The sequence below is a fragment of the Nomascus leucogenys genome, chromosome 11, assembly GCF_006542625.1.
Source record: "Nomascus leucogenys isolate Asia chromosome 11, Asia_NLE_v1, whole genome shotgun sequence".
Classification (NCBI taxonomy): domain Eukaryota; kingdom Metazoa; phylum Chordata; class Mammalia; order Primates; family Hylobatidae; genus Nomascus; species Nomascus leucogenys.
Window position 1 is genome coordinate 106,305,282 of NC_044391.1, and position 19,850 is coordinate 106,325,131.

At 43.2% G+C, this 19,850-nt stretch overlaps 1 non-coding gene across 1 annotated transcript; it reads left to right on the forward strand.

Moving 5' to 3' along the window:
* Nucleotides 1–19,390: 19,390 nt before the first annotated feature.
* LOC115837412 lies at nucleotides 19,391–19,446 on the forward strand. The gene has a single exon (XR_004032456.1). It is a non-coding gene; the product is annotated as a small nucleolar RNA SNORD43 (small nucleolar RNA).
* Nucleotides 19,447–19,850: the final 404 nt, after the last annotated feature.

Consider the following 19,850-nt stretch of genomic DNA (forward strand, 5'->3'; position numbering starts at 1 on the left):
TTGTTTTTCACCGGTTGTTTGGATCTCCATGGACCTCTCCATAGGACAGTTCACACGTGGCAGCTTGCTTTATCAGAACAAGTATGTCTTTAAGAAGAGTCAGAGAGAGCACCACAATCATTTATAACCTACTCTCAGGAGTGATATTCCATCAATTTTGTCATATTCTACTCATTAGAAGCAAGTTGCTAGGTCCAGCTCCATGCAAGAGGAGAAGATTATATGAGGGCAGAAATGCCAGAAGGCAGGAATCACTGAGAGCCATTTCAGAAGCTGCCTGCTACACCATGTGACTTGCTTTAGCCAATGAAAGAGTAGCGAGGATGGTAAAGATTTGCTAAGAGCATTCTCATTGGGATTTGCCCATTCCTTCTGTGTTGGAACCCTGAGACCACCATGTGTACAAGTCTAAGCAAGCCTGCTAAAGGATAAAATGCTTTGTGAAGGAGAATGAGGTGCTCCAGTTGACGAGCAGCCGATCCCCAGCCAATGGTCTGTCAACCACTAGAACTATGAATGGGGCTATGGCAGATCATGTAGACCGACCAGCTGGTCACAGAGGCATGAGAGTCCAGCAGAGATCTGCTGAGCCAGTCCAGACCAGGACAACCACCGTGATCAACCACAGAATCATAAGCTCCATAAAATGGCCATTATTTTAGGCTGCTAGGTTCTGGGTGGTTTCTTACACAGCAAAAGCTAACTGATACATCCACCAATCCTTCCATGTTGTAGACAAAATAATTGAGGATTCAAGAGGCTAAGTGACTCCATGTCATGGTGCAGCAGGCATGGTAAGAAAATGGCATCAAAACAATACAAATAGTTCAAGTTTAAGCTCCGTCATTTTCTGGCTGGGAGACCTTGGCAAATCCCTTATGCTTTCTAGGCTTCAGTTTCTCTATCAACAAAAAAGAGCCCAGAACTTTCTCCAGAACATCTTTTAGTGTTCAAAGTTAAGACTTGTCCACTTGGCTATAGAGCAGGGATTAGAATTATTTTGGTTCAGCTGTCATTTGTGAATAGTCAAATATTCCCCCACTGTTCTATTGCATATATTGGTCTAACGCTAATATGAGTTATATATATGCACACCAACCATTTGGAACAGTTTGATAAATCGAGTCATTACAATTCAGTTACTTTTTGGTTGCTTGATTGTACTAAGCAACTAATTCCACCACGGTTATAAATAACCTGCTAGTAATTGGTCAATTTGTCATATTAAAGCAATTAGAATGATGAAGTGGATGGAGAAGCTTCCAAATGAGGTGAAACTAAATTAAGAGTCTTCTGTTGGGAGGGAGGATGCCTCTTCAGTGTTGCTGACGGCAGAATTCAGACCCTCATCATCCCCTCAAATGAAAAGAAAAGAGCAGCAGCGTTGGAATCAGACAGAGTGGAATCAAAGCTTAGGTTGACCACCTCCTAGTTGGGTGATTTGGAGCAAGTTATTTAGCCTCATCTCTTAAATGAGAATTGTAATTGCTACCTCATACACTTGCTGTGAACATTAAATACAGTAACATATTTGAAGAGCCAAACCGTGTGTCTAGCTCATTGCAGATGCTCAATAAATATGAGTCCATCGCTTCCCAGCACCTTCAAATGCCTCCATATCCACAGAGTCTCCTTGCTCCAATCCTTCCTTCATGAGGCTGAGATCTCCTTAAAACATAAATCTGATCACATTATACCTGGGCTTAAAATCCTTTGATGCGTCTAATTGCCTACTTGAAAAAATGAAGGTCCTTTGTGGGATATACAAAGCCCTCCCAACTTCCCCACCTCTTCTTCCCTAGGCCTCTGTATCTGGAAACTTCCTGGATTATTGTCTTGTTTCTGGAAATGTAATATCCTCTCCTGCCTGCTTGGGTGCCTTCTCTCATCCTGTTCTTTTTGCCTTGAATTGCCTGGCCACCCCTTTTTACACATGTGGAATGCTGCCTTTCCTGCAAGTTCTGGCTCAAATGCTTCTTGAAGCCTTTTCTTAATTCACTTTCTCCTCCATACTTCAGGACTCTGTACCTACCACTTTGTGCCTCAAGTAGTGAGGCAGGGGTGCACAGAAGATACTCAACAAATAGTTTTGAATGGATTCATTGAAAGATTTATGACTGAAAATTCACAAATAGGATGGAATTTGTTTTTCAAATTCCTGTCTTGCAAACCTTAGACCCTAAGCATGAGGAGATTCCTTTGAAGTCTTTGAAATTAAAAAGAAGCCTAACTTAAACAACTAGCTTGTAATCTTACTGAACATCTTACCTCTATAGGTGACCCAGGCTGAAATAACCACAAATTCAAAGCGGTATTTTATTTATTTATTTATTTATTTATTTATTTAATTTTTTGAGACGGAGTCTTGCTCTGTTGCCCAGGCTGGAGTGCAGTGGCACGATTGTGGCTCACTGCAACCTCTGCCTCCTGGGTTCAAACGATTCTCCTACCTCAGCCTCCTGAGTAGTTGGGATTACAGGCACCCGCCACCATGTCTGTCTAATTTTTGTATTTTTAGTAGCGACGGGGTTTCTCTGTTTTGGCCAGGCTGGTCTCAAACTCTTGACCTCGTGCTCCGCCACCTTGGCCTCCCAAAGTGCTGGGATTACAGGCGTGAACCACCACTCCTGACCAAAGCAGTATTTTATACATTGCATGAATGACAGACCCATAGTGGAGAAATATTCATGGTTCCCCCTCTAACCTTTTGATATTGCATCACGAAGGCCAGCTTTCCCACAAAACATATCATTGTGCCACCATCAAAGGCAAAATAGAAAGCCACACAACGCTAAGCCAGTCCAAAATTGCATTTCTTATATTTTTTAAGTGGTGGATTGTGGATCACCTTAATATGAATTTTTAAAATTTGCCATTATCTCCCTCAGCTGCTCTTTGAAAGGAACACAGCAGTTTTGTACCAATTTGTTTTATTAACTGGAGAAGTATATTTATCTATGAAAATGTTTAGTGGAAAAATGAACCTCCAGAGTAGGGGAAGGCAAAAAGGCCAGTCTTTAACCTCCCAACGATCTGGCCCCTGGTGGGCCTCGGTAAACGCTCTCAGTGTTCGTGCTCATCGGGACCAATAAGCAGAGAGCTTCTCTTGAGTGATGTGATGTGACACTAATAGGTGTAGGATCAGGTCGATTTTGTGCTCCACACAACACAACCCATTTTTTACGCTTCGACAGTCCGCACCTACTTCGGGAAGCAATGGATCTCTCATCATTCTGAAACAGCAACACTCTTGCTTCTTTTAATGGTAGGATAACATACACATTCTACCATTTTCATTTTTTAAAAAATATCTTCTCTTGATGGCTAGCAATTAAAATAGTTCAGCTTTATCTCATTTCAGGAAGCAGCTAGAGGCTGAAATGACAGTGGAGAACAATCTGGAATACAATGACTGACTCATGGATTATAAATGAGGCAGCTGAGGTTCCATGTGCAAACTGTGAAGATGCGAGGCTGCAGTCAGCCCTCCAAGCACACCCAGGGCCCCGTGCACTCAGAGAGCATCTTGTTCACAATGCTGGGCTCATTCATCCACTCCACAAATAGCTAGTGAGTGTCTTCTATGTGCCAGGCCCTAGGCTGGATGCTAGAGAAAATTCCGGGGGAAGACATAAACCAACCATAGGAATATAAAAGGTAACTGCTTTGATTAAGGGGTTTAAACAAAGCACCGTAAGAGAATGAGGGAGAAACAGGTCTGCCTGGAGCCATCTAAAAACATTTCCCAGGAAAGATGCGTCGGCACTGGTGACGCAGACAAGCTGGGGTGGGGTATAATGAAAGAAAGGCAAGAAAGGCAAAGGCTGCTGTGTGGATCTGTCTTGCCTGAAAGTCATGTGGGAGCAGTCACACAAGAGGCGCAACTGGTAGGCAGGGGCCAGATCACGAAAAGCCTGGTAGAGTTTAGACCGAGTCCTCTAAACCCATAGTTTTTGTATATCGTTCAGCCGGGCACACTTTGTTCAATTAAAAAACTCATCAGAAATCATAAATGAAACATCTGTAAAGTCCAGCTGCTCCAGCTGAGGCTGTTGCATGTTGCTGGGGTAAGGCTGGAACCCTTTTGTTTGTAATTCCCACAACACCAGAGCAAAACCACTGCTCCAGGAAGTGGGAAGTTGCTATGGGCAACCGCTAAGATGGCTCCCGCTACTTCCTTGTGTTCATTCTCTCCCCTGGAGTATGGACTGGACTTAACAATCCTAGAAGTAGTGATGGGAGTTGTTTCCAAAGTTAGTTGACAAGGAAAGTGACTTCTGTTGTGTTGGTCTCTCTCTTTCTCAGGGACTTCACTCTAGGGAAAGCCAGGTGCCGTATTGTGGGTGGCCCTAGGGAAAGGCCCACATGACAAGGACCTGACATCTCTGGCCAACAGCCAGTGAGGAGCCAAACCCTGACAACAACCATGTGAGTGAGCTTAGAAGCAAATCTTTCCAGTAGAGTCTGAGATGAAACCACAGTCCTGGCCAACACCTCGACTGCAGCCTTGTAAGAGACCTGGCCAGCGCAGCTGCACCTATATTCCTGACGCGCAGAAATTGTAAGATCATAAATATTTCTTGTTTTAACTTGTTCAGTTGTGGAGCAATTTGTTCTGCCGCAATAAATGACGAATACAGGACCCACTGAGGAATGCTGAGCCCAGAGTGACGGGATCAAATGGGCATTTTGAATGCTGACTCAGGAAAGACCCAGGAGGATACATTGAATGGAACAAGACCAGAGATAAGGCAACTGCTAGTCCAAGAGGGAGACGAAGAGGGTTGAATGATGGGGGTAGGAAGGAGGGGAGAAGAATGGTAGACATCCTGGGAAGGTAAAATCAATAAGGCTTGGAATTGTTTCTGGGGAGGGGAGGAGTTTCAAGGACAATGCCAGTCATTAACTAGGGAACAAGGATGGAGGAACATATTTGGAGAGAAAGAAAAAAATGTTGAAGTTGGGATGTGTGGAGATCATAGTGGCTGCGAGTCACTTATATGAAGCATGCAAATAGTCAATATGCAGTTCAAAGCAGTCTGAAAGAAGAGACTGCATAAGAAGTTGCCCTTATACATTCAGGTTGCTTCGCTCACAGAGGCTGCAAACTCCAATGCCTCTGTGCCAAGAAAATAACATCAAGGAGTGAAGGGTCCTGGGTGAAGGGTCCTGTATTCAGGAGCTGCAGGGACTGTGTTGAATTGCAGAGTGCCTGCCTTCCTTAGAGGTATCAAAGCCACACATGTGTGAAATGCAGCTGTCTGCGATGCTCAATTCAGTTTCAAGAGAAGCTGCCTTGAGTGGCACTCCTTAGGGAAGTGTCACAGCAGAATGAAAAGGACAAGAGCTTTGGAGTCAGACAGCACCGAGTTCTAATCTTGCCTCTGCCACATGCTAACTGTTATCCCTGGACGAGTTAATTATGCTCTCTGAGCCAGCGTTTCTTTGGCTGCGTAAGAGACTAATAATACCAGTTTTAGGAAGGTTGTTGTGATTAAATGAGATACTGCTTGTTAAATATCAAGTACAGTTCCTGGCACCAAAGAGGTGCTTGAGAAGTGGCAGCTGACATTCTGATAGTGATATAATAATGGCCATCATCTCCAATGAAGGAGGAGAGACTCCAGCACACAGCGAATATCCTCGCCATTCTATTCAAAGAGAAGAGTCATCCTGGAACAGCCGTGCTGGAACTCTCAGAACTTACTGTGCACGAGGGGTATGTGGATCTGTCTTTTGGTTGTGGGTACTTTAAGTGGTGAGAAGTTTAATGTCAGGAGGCACATGGTGCAATAGGAGACTCCAAGAACAGAAGTCACAGTACATCCAGGACTCCAGGAAGTGGGGCTGGATCCAAGGCAGCCTGAACTGGCAGCAGCAGAAGTTAATGCGGCTTCACTGGTATGCTCCAGAATATGTGATTTTGCTGTTACCCATGTGTAGGTATCCCATATCACCAACACCTCTATTCTTCCTATTTTGTCTTTTGTCTACCTTGTAGCTTCTATTTACACATAGTATCAGCCTGTTTCCTTCTACTTTGACTTCCTCTAATCCCAACTCCATCTTATTCTTTTCCATTATAAATCTTTTCTAATTCAGCTCTTGATATGACCTGCATTTTCCTCTTCCCTTCCAGATTAAATTCCCGAGAGTTAGAATTTGTTTCAACCGTTATCTTAGCAGTCATCCACAGCTGAAGGAAGAGAAGGCACATCATGTGATGTAAACAAAGGCCACCTAAACTGCTTCTTTAGCACGAGCTATGAGAGGACAATTTCCCATAGAAGGGACTGGGCAAGGAGGCCCTATGATTGACATGCCTCGGATAGTGCATATGTGTGTGTCCAGTGGAGGCTAGGAGGCTGGGAGTGGTAGGGCACATCAGAAATATGATACTCTTGGGCTGGGCTCAGTGGCTCACGCCTGTAATTCCAGCACTTTGGGAGGCCAAGGCGGGCAGATCACCTGAGGTCGGGAGTTCGAGACCAGCCTGACCAACATGGAGAAACCCCCATCTCTGCTAAAAATACAAAATTAGCTAGGTGTGGTGGTGCACACCTGTAATCCCAGCTACTCGGGAGACTGAGGCGAATGCCTGTAATCCCAGCTACTCAGGAGGCTGAGGCAGGAGAATAGTTTGAACCTGGGAGGCAGAGTTTGCAGTGAGCTGAGATCGCATCATTGCACTCCAGCCTGGGCAACAAGAGCGAAACTCCATCTCAAAAAAAGAAAAAGAAAAAACAGAAAAGAAATATAATACATTTATGTATTTATGTATTTATTTATTTATTTATTTATTTATTTATTTATTTATTTATATTGAGATGGAGTCTTGCTCTGTTGCCCAGGCTGGAGTACAGTGGCACAATCTTGACTTCAGCTTCCCGGATTCAAGCGATTCTCCTGCCTCAGCCTCCTGAGTAGCTGGGATTACAGGCGCGGGTCACCATGCCTGGCTAATTTTTTTATAATTTTAGTAGAGACGGGGTTTCACCATATTGGCCAGGCTGGTCGCTAACTCCTGACCTTAGGTGATCCGCCCACCTCGGTCTCCCAAAGTGCTGGGACTACAGGTGTGAGCCACCGCACCCGACCTTATTTTAAATGTCAGTATGAAATTGTTGCAGGAAGATGACATGTAACCAGTACAAAACCAGAAGCTTCCTCCAAAAGTCCCTCTCCCTTTTCCTGATACTCAGGTACAAATGACCGTCAAAGCAATTAGCTTCAACCGTAATGTCAATGATGTCAGTGGTGCTAGGTTCTTTACATAGCTATCTGGAAAATGAACCCCTTTCCTGCCCTGGCTTCAAAAGCACAAGGATAAGGCTTGCTCTCTTTCTCTGCTACTCACACCTACTCGGCCTGGGTGTATACCTGTGTAGGATTTGGATGCACTATTGTTACCCTAGTTCAGAACAAAGCTAGTTCACCTGGGGTGAAATGAGGGCGGAACCAAGGCTTCTTCTCCCTCCCTTGCAGCTGGCTTCCCCCAGGCAGCTGCTGTCGGGAGAGTTTCATCTCTGCTTCCTGGTGGGAGATTGCTGAGCCCCAGCGACAGCTGTTGTGATTTCCAGGAGGCACAGGGCTGGGGACTCCCCGCCCTCCTCACATCTCCTGTGGGTATCCAAAAGCGTATGTTCCTTCCTGAAGCTCAAGGTGTAAATAGCTGTGAAACTGACGGAGAGATTTGTGGATTCATAGAGTAACACAACTGGTTAAGTAAAATGTCCCCTTTATTATTCAGGAAAGTGGAATTACAGAAAGGTGATAAGGTTACCTGCTCAAGGTCATAAAACCACTCGTCCCACAATCTATTCCTGGTGGAGAATGAAAGAGTCCATATTTAGTGATTCCAAAGCCACACTGCTCTGCTTTCTCCCTTAGTGGTATGAAGGGAAATTGGCTGATGCTTGTACACATTTTAAATCTTGATGACTCCTTTTCACTCCCTGCCCATTGTTGGTCATTAGGGTGATATTTTGAGCCTGTGCTATTATAGGCAAGGACCCAGCAACACCCTAGCCCTGCTTGCCACACCCCTCTCCCCTTCCCATTAGACCCCCAGGAAGCTAAGCATAATAAATGATTGTAGATTGTGAAACAGGTACTTTTTTTTTTTTTTTTTTTTGAGATGGAGTCTCACTCTGTCCCAGGCTGGAGTGAAGTGGCACAATCTTGGCTCACTGCAACCTCTGCCTCCAGGGTTCAAGTGATTCTCCTGCCTCAACCTCCCAAGTAGCTGGGATTACAGGCATGCGCCACCACGCCCAGCTAATTTTTTTTTTTTTTTTTTTTTTTTAGTAGAGACGGGGTCTCACCATGTTGGCCAGCCTGGTCTCGAACTCCTGACTTCAGGTGATCCACCCACCTTGGCCTCCCAAAATGCTGGGATTACAGGCATGAGCCACCACGCCTGGAAGAAACAGGTACTTCTTTATTAAGAAGGTCCGAGCACCCATACCCCAATGTAGAGCTCACTGGTGAGAGAAGTAGGGGCCTCCTACCTCTTGGGATCTTCCTGCTCTCTGACCGTATGCAAAGAGGAGGAGGTCTAAGAAACAGGGGAACTGTGTGGCCAGGATTGCATAGCAGGCCTTGGCTTATTTGCTCACCTAAATGAATGTTAGGGGGAAAGTAGATAAGAGAAGAAATGAGCTAGGCCTGATCCACCTAGAAATGATATAGGAAGCACAAGAAAGAAGCATATAGGGCCAAGCGCAGTAGCTCATGACTGTAACCCCAGCACTTTGGGAGGCTGAGGCTGGAGTATTGCTTGAGTCCAAGAGTTTGAGACCAGCCTGGGCAACATAGTGAGATCCCATCTCTAAAAAAAAATGTTTTTAAACAGCTAGACGTGAGGTGCATGCTGGTGGCCCCACCTACTCAGGAGGCTGAGGTGGGAGGATCGCTTGAGCCCAGGAGGTCAAGGCTGCAGTGAGCTGAGATCGCGTCGCACTGCTGCGCTCAGCCTGGGTGACAGAGCAAGATCCTGTCTCAAAAACAAAAACCAAATCCATAAAAGGGAAGCATATAGGTTCACACCCTTTAGTAAATGCATCTTTTGGTAAATGTGTTATTTCCCTAGCGCTGCATAACAAATCACTCTAAAACTCAATGGCTTACAACAATAATCATTTATTATCTCTTGCAGTTTCTGTGGGTTAGGAATGCACACAAGGCAGAGCAAAGATGGCTTTTCTCTGTCCCACCATGTCTGGAGTCTCAGCTGGAAGACTCAGAGGCTGGGAACTGGATCTGCCTGAGGAAGCAGTCACTCACACGTCTGGTGGTTGGCTGTTGCTTAGCACACTAACACATGGGCCCTCTGTGTGGCTTCCTCAGAACACAGGAAGGGTCCTGAGAGAGAGCCAAGTGGAAGTCATACTGACTTTCAGGACCCAGCCTCAAAAGTCAGGCAGCATGACAGTCCAGGCGCGGTTGCTCATGCCTCTAATCCCAGCACTTTGGGAGGCCGAGGTGGGCGGATCACCTGAGATCAGGAGTTTGAGACCAGCCTGACCAACATAGAGAAACCCTGTCTCTATTAAAAATACAAAAAATTAGCCAAGTGTGGAGGTGCATGCCTGTAATCCCAGCTACTCAGGAGGCAGAATTGCTTGAACCTGGGAGGCGGAAGTTGCAGTGAGCCGAGAGCGCGCCATTGCACTCCAGCCTGGGCGACAACAGCGAAACTCCCTCTCAAAAAAAATAAATAAATAAAAGTCAGGCAGCATGACTACATTCGATTAGTTGAGACAGTAAGTAAGGTCTGCCTAGGTTTGGAGGGAGACCCCACCTCACAACAGAGACGTGCTAGCATCACATCATAAGAACAGCATGAGACATGAGATGTTTTTGGAAAACACCATCTGCCACATAGCCTAGTCGATGTGTTGGGCTCTGACCACTCAGATTAGAAACTTCTTCTTTCTTTTTTATTTTTCCTCAAGGCAGATTCTTGCTGTCCCCAGGCTGGAGTGAAATGTGAGATCTCAGCTCACTGCAACCTCCACCTCCCAGGTTCAAGCGATTCTCCTGCCTCAGCCTCCCAAGTAGCTGGCATTACAGGTGCCTGCCACCACGACCAGCTGATTTTTTGTATTTTTAGTAGAGATGGGGTTTCACCATGTTGGCCAGACTGGTCTTGAACTCCTGACCTCGGGTGATCTGCCCTCCTCGGCCTCCCAAAATGCTGGGATTACAGGGGTGAACCACTGTGACCGGCCCAGAAACTTCTTCCTCACAGAGGAGGTAGGAAGGACTGGGACCTGAGGTACGCATGGCCGGGAATAGTGCCTAAAATTTTGTTTTCTCATACCACCCCTACCTTTCTTTTTTACAGTTATTCATTTAGAGACTCCTTTCCACTCCACTCTTTTTAACTTCCTTTCTGTTGCCGAGGCTGAGTACAGTGGCACGATCACACCTCACTGTAGCCTCAACCTCCTGGACTCAAGTGATCCTCCCACCTCAGCCTCCCCAAGCAGCTGGGACCACAGGTGAGAGCTACCACACCTGGTCAATTTTGTAATTTTTTTGTGGAGACAGCGTCTAACTATGTTGCCCAGGCTAGTTTCAAACTCCTGGACTCAAGCAGTCCTCCTGCCTCGGCCTCCCAAAGTGCTGGGATTGCAGGTATAAGCCACCATGCCTGGCCTGCAAACTTTCTGGTTTTGATATTGAGATAGGACTAGGTTGATGGGTAAGAAGGTACATATGTGGATACACTAGAAAGACCCCTACCCAATCAACCATCTTCCAAAACAAAATAAAACAAAACTACAATCTAACACTTCATTTTACTATGCCATAAAAATCTGCATGAAAGTTAAATTTGTCTTAAAACTGCATCAAATGCTACATTCAAATAAAATAGAAGTGCTATCTTATGAATCATGTATTACCTTAGTGGAAATTCATTTGGGTTTGAAATGGGGGGAAAGGGTGACTGGCGATGGAGCTGAGAGGCTAGTAAGGGACAAGGTAGAGGTGAAGAGAACAGCAGAAACAGCAGAAGCTGTAATTACCTGGAACACCGCCTGTATTATAGTTGACCAAGAGCTGGTCTTTGTAAGCAGTTTCCATGCTTTTCCAGGTGTAAACCCACAGTATCAGCTTGGGGATCACAGACCCTTTTGCGCCCCTCACTCAGAGACCAACCGCCAAAGCCAAGGCTTCTCTTTCATCCTGCTGCTCACTAGAAATGCCCCTTTCTTCTGAGTCCTCCTACAGATAATTCTTATTTTCTAATTAATAGTAATAACAATGACAACTAATACACTAACATTTGTTAACAGCCTACTATGTGCCAAGTGCTATGTTAAAAGCTCACTTTATCTCACATAATTTTTATAAAAATAATCTATGAGGCAGATCCTGGTAACTACCCTTACTTCACACATGAGGATGCTGGAGGCACAGAGAGGTTAAGGAACTTGTCCAAGGCAGCATAGCTAGTAAGGCCTGAAGCTGGGATTTGAACCCAAGCAGCCTGACCCTGGTGCCCAAACCTTTAACCATTGCATTATTGTATACTTATTGTGTTAAAAGATCATCCTAAATACTTTTTTAAAAAATTGTTTTATTTATTTTATTATTATTATTTTTTTGAGATGGAGTCTTGCTCTGTCGCCAGACTGGAGTGCAGTGGTGAGATCTCAGCTCTCTGCAACCTCCAATTCCCTGGTTCAAGCGATTCTCCTGCCTCAGCCTCCCGAGTAACTGGGATTACAGGTGTCCGCCACCATGCCCAGCTAATTTTTGTATTCTTAGTAGAGACGGGATTTCACCGTGTTAGCCAGGATGGTCTTGATCTCCTGACCTCGTGATCCACCTGCCTTGGCCTCCCAAAGTGCTGGGATTATAGGCGTGAGCCACCACACCCGACCAATACTTTTATTAATTAAAAAAAATGGTAAACATGTTGAACTAAAATTCCACTTAAAATATTTAGTGGGATGAAAGTGGTTAGTCTAAAGTAGGAAAAATAAAACAAGATTATATGTAAATAAAATGAGGAACAAAACCAGACTAGTATATCAAAACAGCAAAAAGTAATTTTTCTACAAAAGACTATTGTCTCCATCAAAACAAGAAGAAAGAATACATGTTAACAAGATGCGAATAACACAAAGTAGACTTGGCATTTAAAAGAATATTATTTCTATATATGTATATATAAGTAAATTTTGATACCCAAATGTGTACTTGCTGATAAAAATATAAAGCACTGTGACAGATGAAATAACCAGAAAAGAAATACAAGAAATTACACCCCAAAAGATGCCTGGTCCTTATGGGTTTACAAAAATTTTGTAAACTTTCAAAGAACAAAAAAAAATTCCTGTTATACAAACTTTAAATGTATGTGAGTGCTCATGTGTGTTGTATGTTACCCAGCTTGTTTTGTGAAAAGAAAATGATTCATTTCAAAATCTGAATAGGAAACTGAAATCAAGTCTTATTATTTATTTATTTTTTTTTAATTATACTTTAGGTTTTAGGGTACATGTGCACAATGTGCAGGTTTGTTACATATGTATCCATGTGCCATGTTGATTTCCTGCACCCATTAACTCGTCATTTAGCATTAGGTATATCTCCTAATGCTGTCCCTCCCCCCTCCCCCCACCCCACAACAGTCCCTGGAATGTGATGTTCCCCTTCCTGTGTCCATGAGTTCTCATTGTTCAATTCCCACCTATGAGTGAGAACATGCGGTGTTTGGTATTTTGTCCTTGCGATAGTTTACTGAGAATGATGTTTTCCAGTTTCATCCATGTCCCTACAAAGGACACGAACTCATCATTTTTTATGGCTGCATAGTATTCCACGGTGTATATGTGCCACATTTTCTTAATCCAGTCTATCGTTGTTGGACATTTGGGTTGGTTCCAACTCTTTGCTATTGTGAATAGTGCCGCAATAAACATACGTGTGCATGTGTCTTTATAGCAGCATGATTTATAGTCCTTTGGGTATATACCCAGTAATGGGATGGCTGGGTCAAATGGTATTTCTAGTTCTAGATCCCTGAGGAATCGCCACACTGACTTCCACAATGGTTGAACTAGTTTACAGTCCCACCAACAGTGTAAAAGTGTTCCTATTTCTCCACATCCTCTCCAGCACCTGTCTTTCTTCACAGAATTGGAAAAAACTACTTTAAAGTTCATATGGAACCAAAAAAGAGCCCACATCGCCAAGTCAATCCTAAGCCAAAAGAACAAAGCTGGAGGCATCACGCTACCTGACTTCAAACTATACTACAAGGCTACAGTAACCAAAACAGCATGGTACTGGTACCACAACAGAGATATAGATCAATGGAACAGAACAGAGCCCTCAGAAATGATGCCGCATATCTACAACTATCTGATCTTTGACAAACCTGACAAAAACAAGAAATGGGGAAAGGATTCCCTATTTAATAAATGGTGCTGGGAAAACTGGCTAGCCATATGTAGAAAGCTGAAACTGGATCCCTTCCTTACACCTTATACAAAAATTAATTCAAAATGGATTAAAGACTTAAATGTTAGACCTAAAACCATTAAAATCCTACAAGAAAACCTAGGCAATACCATTCAGGACATAGGCGTGGGCAAGGACTTCATGTCTAAAACACCAAAAGCAATGGCAACAAAAGCCAAAATTGACAAATGGGATCTCATTAAACTAAAGAGCTTCTGCACAGCAAAAGAAACTACCATCAGAGTGAACAGGCAACCTACAGAATGGGAGAAAATTTTTGCAACCTACTCATCTGACAAAGGGCTAATATCCAGAATCTACAATGAACTCAAACAAATTTACAAGAAAAAAACAAACAACCCCATCAAAAGGTGGGCAAAGGACATGAACAGACACTTCTCAAAAGAAGACATTTATGCAGCCAAAAAACACATGAAGAAATGCTCATCATCACTGGCCATCAGAGAAATGCAAATCAAAACCACAGTGAGATACCATCTCACACCAGTTAGAATGGCCATCATTAAAAAAACAGGAAACAACAGGTGCTGGAGAGGATGTGGAGAAACAAGTCTTATTTATGAACATTAATATTAAGATTTCAACTTGATAGAAAAAGAGAAAAATTATTAAACACAAGTTGATTTAACTTGTAGCAAGGTTTATTTGGAGTACATTATACTTTATTCTAAAGACACAAAACTGGTACACAGAAGAAAGGATAACATAACATATCACACTGACAGGAAAAACAAATATATGTATACATATAATAATTATCCAAAGAGATTTTTTTTTTTGAGATGGAGTCTTGCTCTGTTGCCCAGGCTGGAGTGCAGTGGCACGATCTCGGCTCACCGCAACCTCTGCCTCTGGAGTTCAAGTGATTCTCCTGCCTCAGGCTTCTGAGTAGCTGGGATTACAGGCGCATGCCACTACACCTGGCTAATTTTTGTATTTTTAGTAGAGATGGGGTTTCGCTACGTTGGCCAGTGTGGTCTCAAACTCCTGACCTCAAGTGATCTGCCCGCCTCAGCCTCCCAAAGTGCTAGGATTACAGGTGTGAGCCACCGCACCTGGCCATCCAAAGAGATTTTAATAAGGTATTTGCTATAATTCTCATTCTCTTCTTGATGAAATTCTAAAAATCAGGTGTTAGTAATTTCGGGATTATTTTTTGTCCTATGGGATTTACTTCAGTCATGCACCAGAAAGGCAGATTGCCTGGTCTGCCTTGTTCAAACCCATTTTGCTTATATGACAATATATCCTTTACTCCCAGAGAAGGAATAATCTGTTTTGCAGATGACATGACTACAAACCTAGAAATCTAAGGAAATCAACTGAAAATTACTGAAAGTAATGAGTTCAGTTGCAGGACTAACCCTAATACCTGTAAAACATTTGTATGTACGTACATGTGTGTATGTGTGTATATCTACTATATGTTGTATGTACGTATACTGTTGTATGTATATATGCCAATATTAAACTGATATCTAATAAGGAAATACAAAAAATAAATTTTATTTTTGCTAGTACAACCAAAACAGATTAAACACATGGGGTTGATTTAACTTACAGTAAGGTTTTTTCAGAGAAATTACAGAGGACGTTGTTAATAAATCAAGCTCCATATCTGATTAGAAAAGTAAATAAAATAGTATTTCCTAGGTTAACATGTAGATTTACCAATTAAAGCCTCGGCAGGTTAACTTCAAGTATCTAACAAAATAGGAGGGCAATTCAGCTGGATAATAACAAGAATGCCAAAGAATACTTATTTTAGAGGATGTAATGATTATTGACCCGCCCTACTGTATATTTTTGGCTGTACTGAATTTTAATATATGTTACAAAGTGATCATTATAAAAGCAATGGAGCATTAAGTTAAAAATAGAGTAAGTTACTGAACCCGAAATAAACAGAGATTTAACACATTAATTCAAACACTAAGAGTTTAATATATGACAAAACAGAAGGAGTACAGTAAGGAAAAGAATCACGACAAAATGCTATTGGTGTAAAGAAGCATTTACATATATATTTATACATATATGTGTATGTGTGTATATAGATAGATAGAGAGAGTGCGCAATTAAGAGCAGTATTTTGGAATCAGACAGTCTTTGGCAAGTTCCTTAAAATTTCTCTCTCCCTTTCCTTAGTGGTAAAATGGGACCCATAATACGTATCTTGAGGGTAATTTTGCAGAATAACTCAGATATTGTATATAAAGCACTTAGCATAATGCCAGGAACATAGTAAACAGTTATTATCATGAGTCAGAGTGTTAAATATAAACTAGAACCAACTGGTTAAATGCTGTAGAAACACAAACAGGAAAACATGTTCCCAGTGGAAGAAGGGAAACAAATTTCTGATTATGGAAGCATGCGGGACAGTATCATAGACAAGATGGATGTGCAAAACGTTAAAAAAAAGAAGAAAAAACTTATAAACAAAACATATTATTGAGAGTAAACACAAATTGTTGAGCTCCTAAATGAGGTAGTTTTGGAAAGAGCAGTGCCAGGCCAGTGGAGATGGGCTAAGTTTCAGAATGGCCTGAAATCTCACTATTTGTCAAACAGCCCTTCCAGAGCTGTGCCTGAGAAGGAAAGTTCATGGACCTTTCATGTGACCCCAAAGGCAATCAATCCCAGTGAAACTGGTCCCCCTTCCCACTCTCTCATTCTCTTTGGCTAGGTCTGTCCAGAGCCCTGTGGTCCCTCCTTCTCCAGCTTGGGCTGCAGAGGCGCTTCATGTGGGCTGGATGGACTTGTGGTTCTCACTAGTCACCCGAGAGCTGCGCCGTCACCCTCTGCTCCCAGGGCTGCTCCTCTGGCACATTTCCAGCCAATCCAGCTGCTCCTTTAGCTTGCCCAGTGGTCCAATGTCTCTTTACTCCTTTACCTTAGCTGATGAATGTTCATTGCCTCACTGTTTTTTTGTTCTACTCATCTGGAATTTCATATCATTCCCACAGCCCCAGCCCAGTCAATACACCCAATGCAATACCATAATTCATATCCCTAAACCCCACTTTTCCTTTCTTCATCTGGATAATTACTTTATCCTGTATGACTCAGGTCACTCCAGGAAGCCTTCCTTGACACATCCTAGCTGAGCTCAGGGTCCCTCTTGTAAGAATCATGGCAGCCGGTACCCCTTGATTAGACTGTAAATTCCTTGTGTGCCAGCAACAGTCAGAGCTCTTAGGCATCTTTGTTCCAAGCACAGTGCCTGCCCCACAGGAGTCCTAAGAAAGGTTTGTGCCATTTGCTGCTGTCTCTCCCACTGCTGGGCACTAGCCTTGACTCCACTGTCTGTCCTACTGAAACTGCACGTACTAGTTTGGGCAGTGGTTCTCCAACCTGACTGTACATTGACACCTCCTGGGGAGTGCATAAAAATACCAGTTCACTGGGCCAAGTCAGTCAGAATCTCCGGGGTTGTATTTTTTCAGAACTCCCCAGATTTTTCTTCTGTGCAGCCAGAGTTGAGAACCACCAATTTAGGACATTATTCAGAGCCCAACTAACAGATTTTAATTCTGAGTCTGACTAGGGCAGATGAGAAGCGCACCCCTGCTGACATGGTTGCTACGCAGAGCCTAGGGGAGTCAGGAAGCATCCCAGCTCCCTCTCAGTGCCCCTCTCTCCACACCCCCACCCCCATGAGGCTGAATACTTAGCGCGATCACTTTCACCTCTCCTTGGAGGGTAGCTGTTTAAACCCTTTTTCTGGGAACTGGCTCTGAACCTGCCTCAGCAATTCACATGTACTCCCATCATTGGCTCTAATCAGAGGGGTGGGGCACTTTACCTGTCATTATAGTACCTCATTTCTCAGATATTCCTTTTAAGTGGAAGGATAGCGCAGCAGTAATTCGGCGGACCCAATGAGAAGCTGAAAGGTATATAATTTTAGGGGCCCTCTTTAAGGAAAAGAGTACAAGATTACAAATCACAAAATTGCCAGGGCCTTCCTGAAGTCTTGGGAAGAGCCCCTGCCAAATGCTGTAAGCTTTGCTAGCTTCAGAGTCAATCTGCTTCTGAGAATAATGGCTACCATTTGTTGTGTCAATATATATCTGAGACTTTTTATATATAGCTGTGCTTACAACAAACAAGCAAGGATGTATTATCCTCCTTTTACAAACAAGGAAACTCAGGCAGGGAAAAAATTCATTGTTTATTTCAGGTTGCATATGTGGGACTAGAATTCAAACTCATTTCTGACTGGCTTGTGAACTCAAAATCTTTCCACCACACTAACAAATTTCAGCATCTACAAAGGTTATGCACACCGGAGGCCCAGAAGAAGCAAGCAAATCCATATATATACTGAGTATTCTATGTAGACTGAAAAATTAATGTGACTTGCATAAGTGTGGGCCACTTTTTACATTATGTAGGTGCTGCTGTAATTAATCAAGTCATTTAAAAGCACATGTTACTCAATAGCTTCAATTATAGTGTCTTTTCTCAATCAACAGATACGAAAGGTACAACTCTTTTTTTTTCTCTTTTTTTTTTGAGATGGAATCTCACTCTTGTTGCCTGGGATGGAGTGCAATGGCACGATCTTGGCTCACTGTAACCTCCACTACCCGGGTTCAAGTGATTCTCCTGCCTCAGCCTCCCGAGTAGCTGGGATTACAGGTGCACACCACCATCCCGAGCTAATTCTTGTATTTTTAGTAGAGATGGGGTTTCACCATGTTAGCCAGGCTGCTCTAAAACTCTTGACCTCAGGTGATCCGCCCGCCTCGGCCTCCCAAAGTGCTGGGATTTCAGGCGCGAGCCACCGCACCCGGCCTAAAGGTACAACTCTTATATGAGCATCCGCAAAATTTGTTTGTGTTAAAAAGGAAGCATGGTGCTAGAAAGTATCGGAAGCTCACTGTATTAATGGTGAAGTGGTACAGCTCATGTTCCCTGAGCCTGTCGTGGTCAGGCTCTTTCCACAGGGCTCCAAATTCTCAAACGGTGCTCTCTAAAATGGGGGATTACAAGACAATCTATTGGAGTCAAGGAAGAAAATATCAGAAATTATATTTATATTTATTTTTAACATTGCCTTTTAAAAAGTCCGTATATGTTTGTGTTTCATGAGGTATATATTAATGTTATTATAGTAGTATATGTGTGTGATTTATAAATAAGTACAAATTGCATAGCATAATAGTTAGGAGCACAGACTCTAGAGCCAGATTGCCCAGGTTAAAATCTTGGGTTTATCACCCAGAGACAGGTTGATAGCTGCAGCAAACCACCATGGTACATGTATACCTATGTAACAAACCTGCATGTTCAGCACATGTATCCCAGAACTTACAGTAAAAAACAAAAACAAAAACAAAAAAACAGCTGGGCGCAGTGGTGCATGCCTGTAATCCCAGCACTTTGGGAGGCCGAGGCAGGCAGATCACAGGGTCAAGAGATCGAGACCGCCCTGGCCAACATGGTGAAACCCCCATCTCTAAAAATACAAAAATTAGCTGGGTGTGGTGGCGCACACCTGTAGTCCCAGCTGCTCAGGAGGCTGAGGCAGGAGAATCACTTTAACCCAGGAGGTGGAGGTTGCAGTGAGCCTAGATTGCGCCACTGCACTCCAGCCTGGCAACAGAGCAAGACTCCGTCTCAAAGCAAAAACAAAAACAGAAACAAAACAAAAAACAAATAAACAAACAAAAAACTTGGGTTTATCTCGGTGTGTTCTTGGGAAAGTAATCTTTCTGTGCTTCAGTTTCCCCATCTGTAAAACGGTGATAATAATACTGGAATGCCTACTGCATAGGGGTATTGTGAGAATTAAATGAGTTAATACAAGCAGAATATTTAGAATGCTGCTCTGCAATACTAGGGGTGGTGTTGTACTTTTTTAATGATAAAGACAGTGATCCACAGATGATGAACTTGATGGGTGGACTGAGACAATGTGCTGTCATGTTCTGATTTTAGAAAAAAAAAGAAAAAAGGACAATTATTATGCATATATACATATTTTAAGGTATATTAAAGATGCATTTTGTGTCTGTCTCTTGCTCTCGTCTCTCTCTCTTTGACCCACAAAGGGTGCGGTTTTACACATTTGGCAATTATGGCTCTAACTATTCTACTAACTAGAGGCACAAAAACAAATGACTCTGGGGCATCAGAGCAAGACCACTCCCCAAATTGCCCCTTCCGCTTAAGCCAGCCTCTGGCCTTGGAATCTGGGCTAGCACTGCCAGGTTGCCTAACTCCACAAGCAGTAAAAGAGGGCCCTAATATGCTGGGGTTATTTATCTTGGTGGTGTCCTCTGGCCCAGCCCTGCCCAGGAACAGGAGACAGACTGCCACACAGAGCCTTCCCTCTGATA